Genomic DNA, 17,769 nt, shown 5'->3' with positions numbered 1-17,769 from the left:
CCTTATAATAGAGAGGCTGTAGATGTACTTTTGGAATGCTTATTTCTTACGAAGTATATCTGAGGGCTGGGTTTTCCGTAGGAGTGGGACTCTGTTCTTTAGGGTCCCTCTCTTTTACGTATTGTACTGCCTTCAGGAACCTTGCCAAGCCTTGCTGTCTAGAAGTAAAATGTGGGGAATTGGGCCTCCCTTCTGCATCCCTAAAGACCATGGTAGCATCTCGTTTTATGTTCATTAGTTTGATATGATTGGGCAAATGAGGTACTCCAGACTGATTTCCAGTAGAGGCTTTGGATTTAGTGGGTGAAATCGTGAGCCTCTGTAACACCAGGGAAACTGCACAGTTGCCAGGCAGAGAGCTGATCTGTAGATGATCTCCAACAAAACAAAATGACAACTTTTATTGGAAATCAGGGCTATCAGTCGTAGTGGACCAACCAAAATTTGCCACCCCAAAAGGTCTGGTATTTCAACCCCTTTCACAAAAGCTCTCCCTGAATCAGTTGTGCTAGAGATAGCAGGGGGGAAGTCTGACAGACACATACTTCTCAGCTCAGGAATATTTCAACTAGAAGGAGACTCTGCACGAGTAAGCCATGTGTAATCCTGCTTGAGCCAAGGGTTTCCCTGTCTCAAAGGAGTGGCAGACTGGGACCCCTCTCTAAGAAATTGCAAAGTGGCCTGGTTCTGATTGTTGATATGTTATTCCTCTATTTGTAGCTTCATCTGCCTCTTGAGGCCTTCAGTCCCTCTTAGACTTGTGAGCTCACAAGGCTTCCAGCCAAGATTCAGGCAGCAACATTACATCTTGGAGGCTCAGGTAGGAATGGTGATCTGGCACTGTGACTTTACTCTAGTAGGGGATATTTCCCTAGATTCCCCAGGACTGCTCATGCTGTGGCTTAACTCCAACACTCCAATGCTTTGGAAGAACAGCAAGACCCAAGATGAACTCTGGTGAGGTTTCCATGCAGGGTATTTAAGAGATTGCCTTTATCCTTACAGGAAATGCCAATTTGACAGCCAGGGCTTCTGCAGGGGAATACTTGTTGCCTCCAGACATTCTGTTTTCTGAGAAGACATGAGGAAGGTGTTAAACAGACAATGGAAGTGCAAACTGAAGTGGGATCTGACACCCTGAGGGCCAATAGGTAGGGAAGGCATCCCTATGCTGCTAGCTGCACCTTGAGCTGGGGCAGCAACCACCTTTGGAGTAGAGTGATGCTGCCTGAGCTTCAGTGAGGGCTGCCGGTATTTAGCCAGCTGGAAATGATGGTGTATGGTGGGAAGGACCTCACTGACATCCCCTCTCTTGTTGATTTCCCTTACAAAGGGATAGGCTGGAGGAGATGAACACCTGCCTACCAAATATTATACTGTGGTGCATTGCTGACTAACAGCAACCCTGCACCTTGGTGCCTTTAAGTGTGGAGAATTCATTGCAGGGCAGGCACAGATACTAGCACTTCCAGCACCTAGCTGCAATGGGTGTAGAAATTACCCCTTGCAGAGGAGCCAAAAGCTTAGCCCCCAACCAAAGGGCTACCAGCAAATTTCAGCAAAAATATATTGACAAGGGGGAAACCCCCTGAACCCCATGGTTTCCTACCATAGACTGTCCCTGTTGACATCAGGAAGCCTTGAGCCCTGGAGACCACACTGACTTTCCCTCAGAGACTGCTAAAACAGAGCTGTTGTATTTCGGCTTGGCTGATTTCAAAGTCACATCTGGAAGACAAGGTGTCAAACCAAAACTATGTTCATTTGGCCAGGAAACAAACCTTGGCCCTTCTCAGACATGATACCAGGCATGTTATAGAAAGTCCTGAAACACAACAGAGCCATCGATGCAGATGGTGCTCTTAGCATTTTAAAGAAGTGTCTGTCAGAGCTAAGGGAGACTCTTCCCCAGAAGTCTGACAAGATCATGATCGTCAGAGAATATCCAAGAAGGTCCTTCTCAGAAATTGGGGTAGTGACTAAAGAGACTGTCTTCCTTGCTTTCTACAACTTCCCCCAAGACATGAAGTACTACACCTAACACAATGACATCAGACCAGAAGTTGGGAGACAGAAGATAAGACAAAACCCCTGTCAGAGGAGAGACGGAGAACTGGTAGCATCACTCCCAGCTTTCTCTTCCTGTGTCTGAGAAAGCAACTAACAAGATTTTTCAAGGTACTTCTTCTGAAGAACTGCAATTCCCAGAAGAAAATCTCTCCTACTCACCACAGCTGCCGCAGTGCCTCCTGCAAGAGAAATAAAATGCAGCAGAAAGAGTTAGCTGCTCTCTGTGAAGGAGCCTGGTATACCTGTGTTCCCAAAAGCTCTGCTGGGATGCTGTAGAGAGAGCAGCTGCAGCCAAATGATTTGCTTTTTCTCCACCAAGGTATCCAGCTGGACCAACACATTCTTGGATGGGCAGATACCTGGTTATTTTTTTGTAATAACTAAGCACTAATAATGGTGAGTCATTCCAGGGCTTAAGACAGCCTTTGTTTCTAGATAACTTCACATTCCCACATGGCAGCAGCTGGTCTTTGGGCAGATGAACTCACCTGAATGGTCTTGAATTTCATGTCACATCTAATCCAGTCTAACCAGGGCTCCTGCCAAAAAGGCTGGTCCTCTCTTCTTCCCTGCCACGGTTTGCTTGCTCCTGCTGTTTCTGCCAACAGGCTGTGAAGATTGCAGACATAGTATCTGCTCTCTGGTGGTGATTGCCTTTGCTGGTGCTTACATTTCTCCAAAGTAGCAGTGATCAGCCCCTCCTAGAAGTAGGACGTGGTGCAGGTACACTGGTGGTCTCTTGGGAGGCACTTAAAAACTTGAAGGTGCATGGGACATACCATCCTGGAGTGGCATGATCACCACTTTTTGATTACCAAGGGTTGATCAGTTGGGTAGGAGAGAACAGGGTGCTTTACACCCCTGTGTAGGGTGGGATATGCCATTTCCTCACAGGGGTTTCAGATTTTTCAGTGTCTGCTTCTTTCCTGGTGCCAGACCATCAGTTTTTTTTCTGACTCCGACTTTGGTTTAGAGATACAATTCTGACAAGTTTTAGAAGTGTTTTATGGCTTTTCCAGTGGACGTTCTAGACTTCATAGCTAAGATGCAGGTCCTCTGCACTCTGAGGAGATTAGTTGCTGGTATACAATATGATCTGGGTAGATGCAAACAGCCAGACTCAGAGTGATGAAAACAATTTTCAGACCTTCACAAGTGCTTTCCTTCTCATTACTTAGTTTACCAAAGATGTGATTAAGAGATCTTTTTATCACCTCTACAGAATGCAACAAATTTAACAAATTGTCTTGGTTTGAGCCCAGAGGGCAGCTGAGTACAATGCAGCCTGGTCACTTACCCCTTCCCTGCCAGTGCTGGGAAGGAGAAAATGAAGTAAAAGGTTCGGGAGTTGAGATAAGGGAGGGGGCTGGGGGGTGTGTGCAGCTGGTGGCTCACCCATTATGCTCACAGGCAAAAGACAGACTCTTTAGGGGAAGAAAAAAGAACATCACTTTAATTCAAACACTAACAAAAAAAACAACACTTAACAGAGTGGGACAGTGGGAAGTGCCACCACATCCCCAAAACACCTTCCCCCCACCCCTCCCTTCTTCCCAGGCTCAGCTCTGCTCCTGATCTCTCTACCTCCTCCCCCTCAGTGGTGCAGGGGGCAGGTGTTACAGTTAACTCACCTGCTCCTTCTTTCTTGGGAGGTGGGGTGAATGCCACACATTCCTCCCCTGCTCCACGTGGCTCCCCTCTCACTGGAGACAGTCCTCCATGAAACTTGTCTGGTGTGAGTCCTTCCCACAGGATGCAGCTGTTCCCAGGCTGATCCAGCGTGTCGAGCTGGATCAGAGTCAGCCTCTGATCCACCATGGACCTCCCTGGGTGGCAGAGAGGGCAGCCCAGCCATCTCACCGCAGGATACAGGGAGGTCTCTGCTCTAGCTTACCTCCCCTCTTTCCCTCCTTCCTTCCACCTGGGTGTTCATCCTTCTCATAACTCCTCCTCACAAGTCCCAACCCCCTCTCAGGTTCCCCTTCTTAAATACATTAACACAGAGGCACAGCCACCATCCCTAATTGGCTCAGGCTTGGTCAGGGATGGGACTGACTTGGAGCTGGGGGAGCTTTTGAGAAGCTTCTCACATGGGCCACTGCTGTAGTCCCCTTCTCCACTAGCAAATACCCCCCCACTCAAACCCAGCACACAAGTATTACAAGGACACTTGCAATTCTAGACACCATACATGTGCATATTTATAATATCCCATAGCTGGATGCATTCAAGGACAGGATTTGACATCTCCCTGCATTGGTGATATCTGTCATTCTACCCTGGCTTTCACCCAAGTGTATATAGCCTGGGGCTGCTCAATAAATGCTTTCTCATTTTTCCAGGGACATGAACCTTATCATCCAGATGTCACCTCCTAACCCACCTTGATTCAACATGATTCAAGGGAGTTTCTTCACTGCAATTCAGCACTGTGCATCTATTTTTGTCTTCAGATGTAACCTGGTACATATAATTCTGTCATTACAAGTATTGGGCCAAGGGCTTTACGTTAACCTGACAGTGGGTTATCTCAGGGCTTGTCTTGGTCTGAGCTTGTTTTAGCCATGGTAATAATTGTTTGGTGGTTGGGTAACTGTTGCCTAAATTTTTTCAACTTAGCTCAGTAAATACCATCAAGGGTAAAATGTGTCAAGGCACAGAGATGGCCAGTTGCTCCCTGAGGCAGAGAGACTTAAGGGAGCTAACATGGCTGGCAGGGGCCTCACCAGCCCCAACCACTGCCTCTGAATCCAGGAGCAGGGCAGGCACTGAAGCGGCAGATGTGGTCAGCCTGGTGTCCAGATCATCAGATCTGAATCAAGCAAGTTCATGGTGACAGGACAGCTCTGAAGTTAAGCTGGGAAGTCAGTCTACAGATCAGTGTCCAGGTCAACAAGGTCCTTGGCCAGATGTAGGCAGTGCTGAGACCAGCACTTCTACAGGTGTGCTCGGTTTCTGTGCAGGCACTACAAAATAGCTGGGGTAGGGGTTGAAGGCCCCAGGCTGAGCTGAAATGGGGCTCCTGGCCCATGGGCAGACACTGTAGATGGGGACCTTGGGGGAGCTGGTCAGGGCCATTGTGGCCTGTTAGTGCACTCAGGCCCTGAATAAACATCTGTCAATACAGACAGTCATTGCATAGTTCCTTATGCTAACTGAAGTTGGGGAAGGTTGTGTTGCTAACAGTGGCAACACTTACGTTTTCTTGATGGAGAGGACCACTGTGAAGGTGCAGTGTTCCTCCTGTGATGGATTATGTACTTCCTCCTCAGGAGTGTTGTGGTGCTGGGCTTGATGCTAGTGTGTGCTCCCTCTGTGCTTGGGAGGGAAATAAATCAGAAGGATTTTACTGCTGGTTGTAATGTTCTGGGTTTACTTCACTGTCCCTGAGTAAAGACTTACCCTGTGTCCATGTGTCAAAGTTTAGCTGGTAATTAATGAAAACAAAGTAGACTTTATTAAGAAAATATACAAAAATAGTCCCAGGCAGGTCTCAGCAACCACCACTATTCTACCTTTGGTGAAGAAATTGGCATGCCAAGGACTCAGAGTGATATCTACTTTCTGCTTAGGCAGAGTTTATGTCCTCCCTGAGTCTTAGGACTCAGAGAGCAATGTCAGGCTAAATGTAAGGGCAGAGAAAAGGGATAGATACTAGAAATGTAATGTATGTCAGTCTTAATCTTGTTTTCAGGATGTTGATATTACTGTAACTGAACAGTAGTGATCTCCTGTATTTTAGTTAGACTGTGAAGACCTTAATTAGATTAACAATAAATTCTGAGCTCCACATATAATCTGTGTTCCCTTTTGCCCATAGCAAAATTTAGTTTATAATGTAGGGAGAGTGTTGTACAGGTACCTGAAAGAATGGCACTGGTGTTACATAGCAGTCACCTTCTATACATCTATTGTGACTATGGTCATGTATAGTCAAGGCAGCACTATGTTGGCTAGATGAGGATGATATACTGCCTTGTATTCTTCTCACAAGCCAGTTCATCTCCTCAGTTTCCTCTTTGGCTGCATCAGCTCCTCAGGGCAAAAATTACCATTTATTAGTGTGGCACACCGCATATAGTTCTCTTTCTACTCCTTTAGGTCCTCTAGTAGAATGAGGGTTTGCATGTATTTACCTATAGTCAGAGCATGTTCTATCTCTTGCTTTGAGGAAGGGAGGCTAAGTGTGGAGGAAAGAACAGACTGATCCCTCAAACCTCATACAGTCATACTATCATTACTCCTAGAACTAGCATCAGCACACATGGTGGACAGGGGGTGGGAAGTTGATTTCCAGAGCTCACTCTGCCAGGAGTGTGCAAAAAGAGATGAAACATTAGAAGTTTAGTGAAATTCTCCAATTCTCGTGCAGAGGTAAAAGATTTACCTTTTGTTGCAATCTCTGTGTACAGGGTTTCCTCAGAAGAGCACATCCAGCACCAGCCCCTGTTTTTTAATCAAGTTCTTCTTGACTGGGAGCATATACAAGGCTTTCCTGCAAATTTGTGGTGGTCTAGCACATCTCAGGCAGCTTGTGAGCATGTGTAGATGGTTCCCTTCCATGTCAGACATGACAGTTTCCTGGAAAGCTTCTGGGCAGCATGGTTTCTTTCAAAACTGTCTTTACTGGCTGTCACAAAGATGAAGCTGAAAGCAGGGCTCTGACCTATTCTTTTTACTTCACCTTCCCACTGTCCTCAGCAAAGCTTACTCTGTACTTATGAGCAAAGCCTTTGTAACGTTCATGCAGAATAACCTTGCAGCTAGAAGGGGAAAACCACAAGTCTTCCCTGGCATCATGCATTTGGATAGGCAAAAATGTGAATGTCGAAAAGCAGATAGAGGGCAATGTGGCTTCACAAGAGCACAACTGTCAGGAGCTCGGTTCTGAATAGGGGAAGGAAAATGTGCCTACAGGGATAGAAGAGAAAGGATTCATGCCTGTGTAAGGACCAGACAGAATCCTGTTAACTGTCAGTGGAGACCTTGTGCTAGGGAACAGGGTAATTTTGGTAGCAGTGCATCAAAATAAGCTGCATGGCCTCAGAAATGCCATACAGAAGTGCCTGTCAGAAGATGTGGGTCTAGTTGCAGGAGGAATCCATACTGTCTGCAACTCTCTGATTCTTTATGTGCACCGGTTCTGAACAGGAAGCAGCGGTGAATCTGTTTTATCCTCTGACAGCAGCTTTTTTCTGCATGAGTGGAAATAGCTAAAGACCAGAATGGAAACTTTCAAATTCTGTGGTCCAACAGTGGTAGTGCTGTGTGTTACCATTCAAGAAAAGTTAACCAGTGGACCTTTCACATCACTGAATTGTACTTCATGGTACTAAACAAGTGGAGGTTGAGACATAAAATCATAGAATCATAGAATGGCTTGAGTTCGAAAGAACCTTAAAGATCATCTAGTTCCAACCCCCTGCCATGGGCAGGGACACCTTCCACTAGACCAGGTTGCTCAAAACCCTGTCCAACCTGACCTTGAACACTTCCAGGGAAGGGACATCCACAACTTCTCTGGGCAACCTGTTCCAGTGTCTCACCATCCTCACAGTAAAGAATTTCTTCTTTATATCTAAGCTAAATCTACCCTCTTTCAGTTTAAAACAGTTACCCCTCATCCTATCACTACATTCCCTGATAAAGAGTCCCTCCCCATCTTTCTTGTAGTCCCCCTGTAAGTACTGAAAGGCTGCTAGAAGGTCTCCCCAGAGCCTTCTCTTCTCTAGGCTGAAAAACCCCAACTCTCCCAGCCTGTCTGCATATGGGAAGTGGTCCAATTATCTTCATGGATATCCTCTGGACCTGCTTGAGAAGGTCCCTGTCCTTCTTATGTTGGGAACCCCAGAGCTGAATACAGTATTCCAGGTGGGGTCTCATGAGAGTTGAGTAGAGGGGGGAGAATCTCCAGTCACCTGTAGCTGGGAAAGAGCAAATTCTTCAGCTATGGTTGCAGTTTCCAGGTGATCCCAGTTGCTACAAGATTTGTGTCAGCTTCTGTTTTGCATCTGACCTAGGAGGGAATATTTATTGTTTATATATTTGTTCTTAATGGGTCAGTTAACTTATCATTGGTCATAATGCTTGGTTAGCAGAATCCAACAGACACATTTTTTTTGGTGTATTAGAATTAAAATTGTCTGTACATGGTCTGACAGCAAGGAAATCTGTGATGCTGGTTACATTAATATCAGTGATGGCTCATGCTTTGAACTTTAAGTTCAAGTTAGATGCCAGTCAACATATTAATTAATTCAGGTTTGGAAGTCTGCCCCAAAAATGGAAAGGTACAGAATTTGCACATTCTCACTTCTTTGTTCCACAGAACATGGATTGTAACTGACATTTTGTGGGGGCTGTGAAGAGGCAGAGGTGAAAATAAATACAACCACAAAGTCCTCTAGAAAAATCAGAATGGCTGACCTTTGAGTCTTTCAAATGGCTGCTCTCTGAGCTTTTCAGAAGCTTTCATTGGCTCATTTTGTCTAAAGAAGTCAACCCAACTGTATTTAATTAAAACTATATCTCATTACAAAGCTATTTGCTACTTTGACACCAAATATAGTCTTAATTTCTATATTAGACTTCCTGTGACCATCACATGAGCTCATGAGGCAACGCATTAGAAGCTCTTACAGTTAAGAACCATGTCAATAATTGAGAACATAAGTACTTTCCCAACAGTGTGCTTGTGAAGCAGTTAAACAAAACTAAGGCCATTGGACCACTACCCCTTCCAAAACAAGGAATAAAGATGTTTCCTTCTGCCTTATGATCTTCTCAGCTATAGGTCTGTATTGCTCATAACTAATCAAGAAACCAAAGTTCAAAAATAAATGCTATGGCTTTCATTGTACCATTGGTATAGCAAACCTATGGTTTGTCTAATCCCTTTTATATCCATCTTGTATAAGCCCTAATGAATGTTTAATTCCTTACCAAAGTCTTCCATTAAGGGATTCACTGTATTACTGGGAGGCATAGGGCCATCATAACTAATATGTATAATTTGTTTGACAGTTTTGTGGTTCAGTTGGAACAATTTGCAGAGCTGTCCGTCAGTATCTTCCCTGCAGCTTTTCAGCCTTTCTATTTTAGTCATGAGCTGCAGAACAGAGCAGAGTAACAGGCCACTAAGTGATACTTAGAAACTGAAGGAAGAAAGTTCAGAAAAGCCACTGGAAATACTTTGCCTAATTACTTGTTTATTTGTTTTATTCTGTTTTGCAAAGGATTACTGCTAGTGTGTTAGAAGAAGAGCTGTGCTTCAGAGACATCTCAGCAGTGCAGGACTTGAAATATTTCTGACTCATGGGTTTACGCAGTTCTCCCCATCAAGAAGTAACACTGTCACTTCTCTGAATCTAGGTAGGGGATGACAAGCACCTGTGCTGTCTTGACAGTATAGTGTGGAAGGCTGGTAAAAGCCTTTTTGTACTCTCCCAGTGTTTGGGCATTATCTGGTAGGGCAACAGGAGGAGAGAAAGGAAGAGATGTCAACAACTTTAGCTGTTGGGCAGCTCTGCAGATACATTGCCTTGCAAAACAGGAGGAAGTCTGTGCCCTTACCGCTCCAGGGCTGGACAACCTCTAGCTGTCTGTGAAATGGCTGTGGCTCTCCTCTGTGTGCTCCAAAGGTCTCTTTAGGCACTTGCATATAATTCTCAGGCATGTCCCCTCCCCAGCACCACCTGGCTTAGACTCATAACAGACCTTGTATCTTGACAGATTTACCTGTGGTCACAGTTGTACACATAAATAGCTGGTGACAGTTTGTGATAACCCTCCCATTTCATTCCCATTCCGAATGATTGTATGGGTTATTCATGCTAATATGTCACACAGCTTCCCTGGGAAGCCCATCCTTCTTCTAAAAGAGCAATGACCAGTCCCAGGGTAACAGCCCCTTGCCAGCTGTTCCATCATTTTATACAGTGCTCTCTAGGGGCTTTTTGTAATGGCAGGAGGAGCCTGCTAAAACACAGAGTGCACGCATGTGGAAAGAAAAGCTTGGGATTTGCACCCCACACTTGTAATCGGGTTTAGCCTGATACAGCATGAGAATAACAAGTCCTGAAAAGTATGAGTGCATAGTGGTATCCAGGCTAAAGCAAGATGGACTTCTTGGTTTGCTTGAAGGATTGTTGCTATGCTTGCCCACAGGTTTCAGTCCAAGGAGAAGGTGTAAGTTATACTTGTGGGTAGATAATTCATGGGAAAACTTCTCAGGCAAGGTTTTCCCATTTGCACAGCAGTGGAGTGGATGTGCTCAAGTTAACTGAGTACTCATTTTCAAGGAACAGAACTCTTAAAATAATACATGTTAAAACTGGCAATTTTTGAAGTTCAAACAATATATTAAAACAGAACACAGTCATCCAGCTGAGGGGTTTGAAAATGCTTCCTAAACAGACCTTGTGAATTCTTTTGCACAGTTAGACTTCTCAGTTTTACCACTTTATGAAAATGAACTGGTAAACTCCTTGAATTGGACACAACTGCCTTGCTCCAAAGTCCAGAGCAGCTTTAGCAGCTCAACAGACATGAGTGTTGCACACACTTTTCTAATTTTATGAGCATGTGCTTCTGTACCATTATGCTCAGTGATGCAGCCTAATCTGGACAGGACAGGATCATCAGATGGCTTAGATTAGCCCAGTCCATCAGTTTCAAGTATGCCTTGAACTCTTAGGGCCTTCCCAATCTATCAACACGATTAGTAAAAATTTATACGCATGCAGACACACAAACACGCAGATATATATTTTCCTTATCAGGGAAGTCAACTCTCAGTGTCTTGTCAGTCAGAGGTTGCTGTCTGTAAACAGCTCTCCTTGGAGTGATGACATCCTGTATTATCATTTTTCTACACAGTGGCTTCATTTTTCTTCATAGGACATACTTTGCTGCTCCCAGATTTCCATGTTACTCTTCAGAGTTTCTATCTGATGAAATGCCTGAGAAAGGATGATTTTTTGTGGAAAATGCAAATGCAAAGGATCAGCACTGGGATCTCTGCTTTCCAAACCATATCCTCTTCTTTGGCCTGTATTTTGCAAACTTCAGCCATACTGATAAGAATTTCATCAGAGACCTTGGAATTTGGGGGTTAAAGGTGGAAGGATGAAACAAACTATAGAAATGACAGAAACAAAATAGAACTCAGTGGTCTCTCTGATACCTTTTCATGTGACAAGTAACAAAGTATTCTGTGGGTAAGGCTACCCAGGCAGTAAAATCTACAGATGTTTTATCAGATTGGGTTTACATTTTATTTTTTTTCCCCTCCCAATATTAACCTCAAAATCTTCTCTTGAAAATTTTCTTTTCAAAAGAAATCACTTTGAAAAACACACATTGGGATACTTGAAAAATTTTCTACTGGCCATAGAAGTAGCCAAGAAGAATGGGGTGTCTTTGCAAGGAATGTGTCTCTTCTGTCCATTTTTGACTTCTTTCAAACTCTGACCATGTCTGAATTGCAAGGCTTCTAGCCATCCCTAAAGTAGGATGTCCTGTTGGCTGAGCCAGCAACATTTTAGTTCCAGCAGATGTTAGTTGTCATTGCTGCCTGCTCCTCATGGGTCTACTCAGAGGATTTCACCCTTTGCTCTTCCTTGTCAAGCTGCAGTTCATTGACAATGTAAATCTGTTAGACAGTTACTGACACGCTCTTGTCTGTCTTGGTGCTGATGTTTGACATGGCAACAACTTGCTGTGATGCCAAGTGGATCACAGTTACTACTTTGTGTCATTTCTTGCTCTTCATCATGTTTTTCCTTAATGTTTGCATTTGTGGCTAGGAACTTTACAGCTGAATTTGCACCCCTGAAGCCAGGGGATGTCCTACAAATTTATATTTACCTTCTTCACCACTTTTTAGTCAAAACTGCTGCATCTTTTGTATGAATGGCAGTTGAAATCTGCCTGACCAGCTCTGCACATTCCAGCTCAACACATGCTTCAGCTTTTGATTGTGACTGCGTATTTACATCCCTCCTCATGAAGATAATGCAGGATCTTTTAAGATGGCCTTAATAATATACTATTGGATGCTCTGCCAAAAAGCAAATCACAATAGGTAGTTAGAGCACTCTGCTGCCCAGCTGTATTGCTGATTATTATAATATGCTTTGCACCAATTTTTGCTTCATTAGATATAGATGAGCAATAAGCTCAAATACAATATATGTACAATATTTTAGTTACAATGCCTGAAGGCACATAGCACAGAAAGCTAACACAGGACCTGCTGCATAGCCTCTGGAGGCCTGCAAATTAATTGTTATATTTGACTTCTGTCCCCAGTTTTCTCCTTGAAGAGAAGCAAATTCCTGTCATCATTCATGTAAGTCTGCTCTAATTATTATCCATCTGAACATCTTCTTTGTTACTGCTTACTTTGCAAATTCTAGGGAGTATCGATTGGTACAAGCATACAGCAAATGAAGAGCCTGTGCCAGGCTCAGAGTCTAGAGGAGATCTAAGAGGCAAAGCATTGTTACTCTGTTGTGCCAGATGAAACAAGGGGAGGAAAAAGAGTGCGATCTGTCTGACCTAACCTAAGATACCCGGAAGGCAGAGTTAGCTAGTCCCTGAAGAACAGGCTCTGAGATGTCCCTGTTCTCAGCCAAGCTCTGCAGCAGCAAATCTTCTTTCACTGATAACAGAGAAAGCTTTGAAATGGACACCTCATTTCTGGATAGCTAGAGTTAGATGGAATTAATCCCCCATTAAGCAGATTATCTACTTCTGCCTGAATCAAAGATAGGAATATCTCAACTCTGCCTAAACCTAAGACCACATAACAAAGACTGTGGTATGACAATTGATCACCAAACACTCCTGTCTAATCCCAAGCGTATGCACAAACTTGAAGCCTGTCCCCCTCAGACACTGCCTTGCTCATCACTAGTAGCCAGTGGCAATACTTGTGTAACTAAAGCAGATGATGTTTTTAATTAATTTTCCCACTTCCTCCCTCTCTCGGTCATAATGCTCATTATGAGGTTGCTGTTATTCTTTATCTCCTTTCCAAATGCTCTTTCAGAGCGCAAGAGAAAAGATTGTTTCTGACCATAATGACATCAGGCTTTCTTCTTATACTTTTTGGCCAGAGGCACAAGAAGTATTGATGGCTCAGCCTGTCCTAAAAACGTCTGAACTCATAAGGTTCACAAAACCATGCATTAAATGGAGTGTACAGATCTTTGTAGCTGTCAGACAGTCATTTAACAAAAAATAGCATTGCTACATGAAGAAGAAAGTCAGTCAACTTTGCTGATGGCCTCCATGCCTCCCTCACTAATACAAAGGTGTCCAGGAGAGATGAACAAGTCCACCAACTTCCCAAAAGCAAGATCCTTCCACTTGGCTCTTCTTTACCTGAATGCACCCATTTGTGCATTCAGTACAAAGTAACTGTTTTCTTAGTAGGATTGATCCTCACATAGCAGAGGATACATTTTGTTTCTTTCTTTCTGAGTTACCAGAAGATTTAGATCTGAATTTGTCATGCATTTAAATGGTAATGGGCAGCCTTGAAGTGCTCTCCTTCCAGATGCTAACTTAGGCTAGCCCAAACAGGTTAAAAAAATCGTAACTCGGGCATCCCAAAGTAACATGCTTCAGGACCACTGGAGCTGTGGTCACTTACACTGCAGTGTCGTTGTTCTTTGCACCTCTTCAGTTGGTGATTGATTTAAATTCCGTCAGTCCCACAACTGTCTTTCTCGGTACTTTGTTTGAGAGCCAGCAATTAAGTAATGAATAAAGTGGATTAAAAGTCTTTGCAGCTGAAGTCTGGGAAGCTTAGTCTTTTTGGCTAAGTGGCTCTATTTACAGAAGGATGGCACCATTTTCTAAGAGTAAAAGAGTCTTTTCCATACCCTTCATATAAATCAACTGAAAATTGAAATATTTCACATAGGAGGCATGTCATGATGAGATTTCATGGGAGATGTCAATTGGCTGCTTGCTCTTCTGAGGCTTCTGTATGTCACTACAGTCATAGGATGCTCCTCTTCTCCTTGCCAGGAGCTCTTGTCAGGGAGTTTAGGTTTGGCCAAATACTTCTTCCCCTCATTTTATTTTTTTACTTAAAAGAAAATTAAAATGTCTTTTGAAAATTTTCATGATTTTCTGACAAACTGTAGAAATGGCTCAGAAAAACAGCTCTGGGCTATTTAAAACAACTGTTCAGACATGTTGTCACAATGTGAGTACAAGTTCTGTGCCAGAGTGCAGACTCAATTTTAGCACTGAGATAACAATTTTCTCTTTCAAAGCAGATGAAGTTCACCAGTGACTTGCGCTAGTTCCTTCTGGAGAAGAAAAAATGTCCCCTGAGAAGAATTGTGACCAAAGCTCTCAGCTGATAGGAAATCCAAGCATTCTCAATGCACTTTATTGTATGTCAAAAATATGACATCAGTGGTGCTCTAAACCTACGTACTTTGATAGATTTTCATGGAGTCAAAAGAAAAACATTTACACAATTTCTTAGTTCCACATGGAATTTTAACAGGACTACTGAGGTCTGACTGACTACATTCTTGCCTGTTTCCATCATTAATTTCATTTCAGAATTTCTCAAGATTTTGTGTCTTTAGTTTTGCGAGCAGGGCTCCTACTGACCAATTTCCAGTGAAATATGATGAAAACCAGAAATAGCAACTTAAGTCCAGATGAAATTATGATTGTGAATATGCCTGATTATCCAGGAAGTATCCCTTCGTGGTTAGTGCCCTGAAGTCCACATTTTCCTGTTCAATTTTTGTTGACTCCCATGATTGCTCAGTGCTTTGGCTGTTCCATGTGTTCATGTGACCACTGACATTTTTTTCCTCCATGCCTTGTCTCCTATGCCACTTTAGATATTGACTCCTTTGAAGATGGGCTGTCTCTCAGTGTGTTTGTGCAGAGCTCATGCAAAGTCGATCTTTCTGTCACTGGAATATTCAGATACTCCTGCATTACAGAATGGCATCTTCACTGCCCACTGGCTTTGAGAAACTCCAGAAATCTTTAGTGATGGGTTGGGAAGATAGGTGGAGAGAGAAGTGCTGGGTTCTGTCAAAGCCAAACATTTTTATTGCTACTTTTGTTATTCCAGATTGAAGATAATGGTCTTTTGGAGTAGAAAGGCAATAAACCAGGTTAAAAAAATAACATTAATACTTACTAATCAGAAGGGATCAAAGCTACTCACAAAACCAAGCACAGATAATCCCAAACAAGATAGTTTTTTTCAAAAATCACAGAACACTAAGGATGAGAGCATCTCTCAAGATGCTGAAACGAACAGGATTACTTAACCTTCCCAGCTCCCTGGCTCATTTTAACAAAGATAGGAGAGTGGAGTTCATAATTTTTTTATGGTTTTGCTCAGCTACTATCTATTCATTTACACTGAATATGGCAAATTCCCAGGCAAAGTTTTAGAGGTATGTCTTAAATATATTGAGCCCTTACAAAATACTGCAGCACCTATCTAGCTTCCAGAAGAATATCCTTCTCTGTCTTCAGAAGTCCTCTTTACCATGTGCAAATACATTTTCAGTGTCCATAAAAATGTTGTAATGCCCTGAGAATGTTGGGGAGCTAGACATGAAGAATGTTTAAGAGAAACATTTATAAATTATTCCAGTGTTCCAGAATAAGGAGTAAGGACTGAAGTCTTGACAACTTTCAAACAAAATTTATGGCCTCTTTATGGTCCGCAGAGAACCTGGGTCCTTGTTTTGCCAACTGATGGGGTTAACACGAAGGACACAGACACCAAGCTCAAGAAATAGGCTTATTTACTTTAGTTTAAAGCAGCAGAAAGAATAAGCAAGGTAATGCACCTAGTCATTACTACATAAAACTAGCTATAGTGATTGAGAAAGATACATCACCAATTGCCCTCATGCTTTACCATCACCCTGACCCATGCATCAGCTGGGGAGCCCCGTCACAGCGAAGGGTCAGAGAGCCTTTCCCAGAAATTGGGAAGTCCTACGCAGGGTGTCCGCTCGTAGGTGAGGTCTCCGTCTGTGCTGTGAGAGGGCCCGGCTTTTATACATAATCTATAAATCTATATGACAAAATGCATGGGAGAAATCTGGTGAATTGACTTGCCTCACTTGGGCATGCCCGGATCTGGGCAGGATCCGGGCAGGTTCGAGGAGTTCCTGTTTTTCTTTACATTTGGGATTTATAGTCCCTTCCTATTGTTTACTTATAGTTTTCAGGGGTTGTTCATGTGGTCACATTTCATGATGACAAGATGCTGGATGGGAGTTTCACTCAGAAGTCAGCTTTAATTCGAGGCCTATGGTTTAGGCCTTTTTATTTCAGTCCTTCAACATTTTCATCACCTGGGAAAGTGTTTCAGATTTCAGGCAGAGGTACCATAGGTATTTTTAAAGGGGTATTGGTTTGGTTTTATTACAGGGGAAATCTGAGAAGTGTATGTCAGAATTGTTGCTGACATGGATTTTTCACCTCATGCATTTACATGTTCTCTCAAATGACTCTTTTTTTGGTATGGGCTGGAGTGTCAACTGGGAGCTAGACTTTTAGAGTACCCAGTGCATTGTTAAGGCTTTCCTCCAACTTCAGCAAGGTACAAGGGTTTACTTAGGTGTCTAACCTAATGAAGGCTTTTCCCTCACTTAGTTTCTCTTTAGTTTCAGTCCTCTGACAGAAAATTAGTGGCAGAGGAATAGCTGCCTGGTCTAGATGTGGTGCATTTCTGAGGTTTCTATCTCAGTTGGAATCTGACATTTAAAGAGACATGAATGGATACAGTGTTTATCACCATGCAGTCAAGCCTTTGTTATCTCTGCTGCACTTGGACATGTGGTGGGCAGGAAGCTTCCAGGAGATACACCTATGTTGAGAAGATTTGTCCTTCATCTCTCTGTTCTGCTTGTCCAAGTGTTTGGTGTTCTTCCTACTCCAGATTTTGGGATAAAACCTGGGAGAGATACTCTATTTTACTTATTTCCTGTGTGAGGCTTTTGTTTTCTATATATTTTGCTAATGATTAAAGAAGGAATGGAAAGACTGTTCTTTATTTCAGCCCAACTTCCTGTTCAAACAATATTTATGTCATCATGTATTCTTTTCTGTCAACTTATTGACCCCTCCAAAGGCCAATTTATAATATATTTTAAAGACAATTAAGTTTCTGTAAATTTGGTGTGAATCAAAAACTGCACAAAGGGATAAGAATCTAAATGAGATTTCCATTTGCCCCATCTGAAAGAACAATGGACAGGCTGTAGATCTCAGTTGGAACTAGTCACATGGCCAGTCAACACATATACATTAGTCTACTACTCAACTTACATGTAGCTCCTGCCTACCTTCTACACATGCTGCTTTGTACCCCTTAAGGATTTAAAAGGGAACAGGAGGAATGGATAAAGCTGTTGAGGTATGGGGAAGTTTAGAGACAAAAGATACATGCACAAGAAACGATGTTTCATTAGTCCTCCAGCTCACTGACCAACCCATTTCCCTCGTGATTAACTATAATATTTTTTTTTCAATTATTAGTGGTTTTTCCCACATTAATTAGTTTAAGGGCTTTTTTTTTTTTTTCCTCAGTTTTCAGCCACAAAGTTCTCCATGGATTTTTGTCTTTCTCTGGGACACACCCATGAATTTGCAAAAACACTTGTTAAGTTTGAAATCTTAGTCCACCAA

This window comes from Tyto alba, unplaced genomic scaffold (genome assembly GCF_018691265.1).
Source record: "Tyto alba isolate M040663 unplaced genomic scaffold, T.alba_DEE_v4.0 Super-Scaffold_13, whole genome shotgun sequence".
In the NCBI taxonomy this organism is placed as follows: domain Eukaryota; kingdom Metazoa; phylum Chordata; class Aves; order Strigiformes; family Tytonidae; genus Tyto; species Tyto alba.
This window is presented reverse-complemented; position numbering follows the sequence as displayed.